Below are 3676 nucleotides of genomic sequence, written 5' to 3'. Positions count from 1 at the left end.
TAGGATTAGCGAGATTAGGGTAAAATGGTCAAAAGGATTATTTCAAAAATAATTTTAATGTTAAGGACTATTTTGAATAAAAAAAGGTTAGTAACGATTTTGATTTCGACCCAAATCTTAGGGACCAAAAGAATACTTATCATTAACATTTAATTTTTAAAAGTTTTGAAAAGAGGAGAGAGGTTGTAGTGCTAATTAATAAGATTGTAGTGTTAATAAATAGAAATTGTGGCTTTAGGTGATGTAGAAATTGTAAGAATTTATAAATATTAAATTTTATTGATTAACGTTGTATCAACTCACGTCAACTTAGAAATTAAATTTAAATTAATACAATAAAATTTTAATTTTTTAATGAGATTGAATTAAACTGTTAATTAAAAATAAAGCAATATAATTCAAATCATAATAAATTATATTAATTTTTATCTTTTGAATATGTCATCTTTTATATTTATTTTATTTGTTTATAAAAAATCCTTATTATTATTAGAGAAATACTAGAAAACCAGAAGAATTTATTATTTTTAGCCAGCAGTTAGCTATCAATGTTTAAAAATATGAATTAAAATATGTTGTTAGAGATAACTAGACTAAAATAATTAGATTCATGACTAAAAATACTAATAAAAATGATAAATTTTGTTGGTCTTTAAATTATTGTTATTATTATTATTGAGTATTTATAATCCTTAATCTTGTTTGTATTATTAGCAACTGTGTTACTATTATTAGCAGCAACAATAGTAATGCTGTAATAGCAGAGTATTAGTAGTAGTCGTATATTTAGTAATAGTAGTATTGTACTATTGTTAGAAGGAGTTTTTTTGTGTGGAAAAAGTATAATCTGAAGGACTAGGTAGTGAATAAAAATAATCAGAAACACCGGGGTCGATTCACAAATAAGGAATTGTAGCAATTTGGGTATAAATTACTAAATTATTTACCAACTAAAAGTTTTTACGGTTAATCACCTCAATTTCATTAGATCAAAATTCTAAATAGAAGCTCATTAATAGGTAGAGTTAAATTAGGTTGGGGGAGGGGAAAGCTTCGTTTAGACCATTGAGAAGCAGACGGTGTTGCACAACGAAGGAGAGCGAGGGGTTGAAAGCCGCCGAAGCAGAGGCGTAGATCGGGCCTTGGCCGCGATGAGGTTCACCACAAGGGAGGCAATGGAAGACATGGGACAACCAGCGTCACAGGTACGTTGTGTCGATCGTCTTTAGTTATTTAGGGTCACATCAGCACTAATCTGTTCGGAACCATGGTGAAGGTATGCTCCCGAAAATGGTTTCAATTGGGGTGATCGTGCCTTGGCAGTGGTTTTGCAAGGACGACAATTTTCATGTTGCAATGTTTATAGTGTGTAATATGGGTAGAAAGATTTAGGGTTTAAATGTCTGATTTGTTATGTATGTAATGTAATTGCTATTATTAATTTATTGAGATTAAAACTAAAAACAAAAAAGAGAAATTGATAGAAAATTAATGAAATGTGTTCAATCAATTAATCAATTAAATAAATAATACATTTGTCTTTAATTTCCATTACTTTTCCACACGGTACGCTATCTCTAGTTTATATGACTATGATGACTAAAGTTTTAACTTTCTCAAGCTTCCATCATATATTGTTATCGTTGCCTCATGTCTTATATACACAAATTTGAAATTATTAAAAGATGTATTCAAATTGTTGTATTTTTATTTATGAACTGGAGATGGATTCGACATATATATAAGGTCTTTACTTACGTGCGTGATATCATTGTGGAAGCAGAAAAGATCAATGAGAAGTTTCATTTGTTGTGCATCAAAGGGGTTTTGACTTAGGCTTCGTTGGGTATTTTTGTTTTGGATCATTAGTACAATAATGCTAGGTTTTGATTGTGATCGATTGATAATGCCAAGTTTCATTTATTGTGATATCTGAACTGTTTCAGGTGAATGGCTTTGCAGAACAAAGCTATGAGGTGTCCTCTAATTTTCACCGAGTCCATGCACTGCAAGTGTATGTGTTTGTTGATTTGTGAAGTTTATAATTTGTTATTGTCCAGAGTATGTTGTTGAGCCCATGTGTTGGTCCAAGCTTGGTATAACTCATGGCCTATGTTGTGTGTTAGGTTGGGAAAGATGGGATGAATGGTGACACCGTTCCTACGGAGGAAACAGAAGCAATGAAGTTGTCAAAAGGAGCTGCAGTGATAGAAGTAGAAAAATCAGCGATAATTGTTAATGGGATTGGGTCGTTCGCTGCAATTGATTTTTCATCCGTGACTGCAAAGGACATCCTTATGACTGAGTTTATAAATTTTCAAGCTGCTTATGATTTCTATAACGAATACGGTCGCATAAAGAAATTCTTGGTAAGGAGGTCGAAAGTGGAGCACAGAACAAAGCATGGGACGGATGGTGAAATCATTTAGCGGATATTCGTTTGCTCGAGGCAAGGAGAGTGAGAGGGGAAACACATGCAGTGGTGAGGCAGGAAAGTGGTTCCTCGACCAATCACATGATGCGAGTGTGAAGCTCGGATAAAGGTGCATGTTGATGATACTAGTGGGCGATGGTATGTTGAACAATTTTGTGATAACCACAATTATGTCATGCTGGATGCGAGGTTTAGGGGACTGATGTGGTCACACAGATCAGTAAAGGAAGGTGATTTGCACCAAATCAATTCGATAAGGAAAGATGGGTTGCGAGTGCCAACGATATTCCACGCTTTTTCCAATCAGTCAAGGGGTTGCGAGACGGTTTGGTTTGAAATAAAGGATAACTATAATGCAATAGAGAAGCAAAGGCGGGCTAGTGCGATAGATGCTGAGACCACATTGAAGTTTTTGTCTGGTTTAAGGAGTAATGATTATGAAATGTTTTGGAAGCACTCGCTGGATGGTGAGAAGAGGCTTCAAAATCTTTTTTGGCATGACGGCACAAGTCATTATAACTGTAGTGTCTTTGGGGATGTTTGGGGTTTGATGCAACGTACAGTCTGAATAAATACAAATACCCGTTGGTAATATTCTCAGGGGTGGACCATCATATGAGGACTGTGGTGTTCGGTTGCACGATTTTGAATAATAAAAGCAAAGATGGCTGCAACTGAGGCTTTGATTGAGTGGCTATATGCATTGCCTTTTCATATGTTGCATCTGGGTTCGAATCTTGGCGATAGCCAAGCCGTAGATAGAACCCTTGTGTGTGTGTAGGTGTGGTGTGTGTGAGTGTGACCTAGGATTGGGGGTTATCCAATCTATCAGACAAAAAAAAGGCGAAGATACCTACGTGTGGTTGTTGTGGTCATTTCTTGAGGCAATGAAAGGAAAAGCATTGAAGTCCGTCATGACGGATGGGGATCTTACAATGAAGAGTGTGATTAGTACAATTTTTCCTGGTGCACATCATAGGTTGTGCAGCTAGCATTTATTAAGGAATGACACTGTTAAGGTTAGACGGTTGGGTTTTTTCAAAAATTTTGTTTATGCTTGATGGGAGATCTTGAGGTTGATGAATTTGAGAGAATATAGAAGGATAGTATGGCAGAGTTCGGGTTAGAGCACCATCCATGGTTAGCTTACATGTATGCAAGGAAGCATTCGTGGTCTAATGCGCATATCGGGAAAATTTCTTTGCAGAACTGAAGACAATGTTGAGGTGCGAGGCGTTAAAT

The 3676-nt window shown here is 35.4% G+C and overlaps 1 long non-coding RNA gene across 1 annotated transcript; it reads left to right on the top strand.

Moving 5' to 3' along the window:
- Positions 960-3441, top strand: LOC107613984. Its single transcript, XR_001614240.2, has 3 exons — positions 960-1205; positions 1947-2014; positions 2127-3441. It is a non-coding gene; the product is annotated as an uncharacterized LOC107613984 (long non-coding RNA).

The sequence above is a fragment of the Arachis ipaensis genome, chromosome B08, assembly GCF_000816755.2.
Source record: "Arachis ipaensis cultivar K30076 chromosome B08, Araip1.1, whole genome shotgun sequence".
NCBI classification, from domain to species: Eukaryota; Viridiplantae; Streptophyta; class Magnoliopsida; order Fabales; family Fabaceae; genus Arachis; species Arachis ipaensis.
The sequence above is the reverse complement of the archived record's forward strand: the minus strand, read 5'-3'. Positions and strand labels throughout refer to the sequence as shown.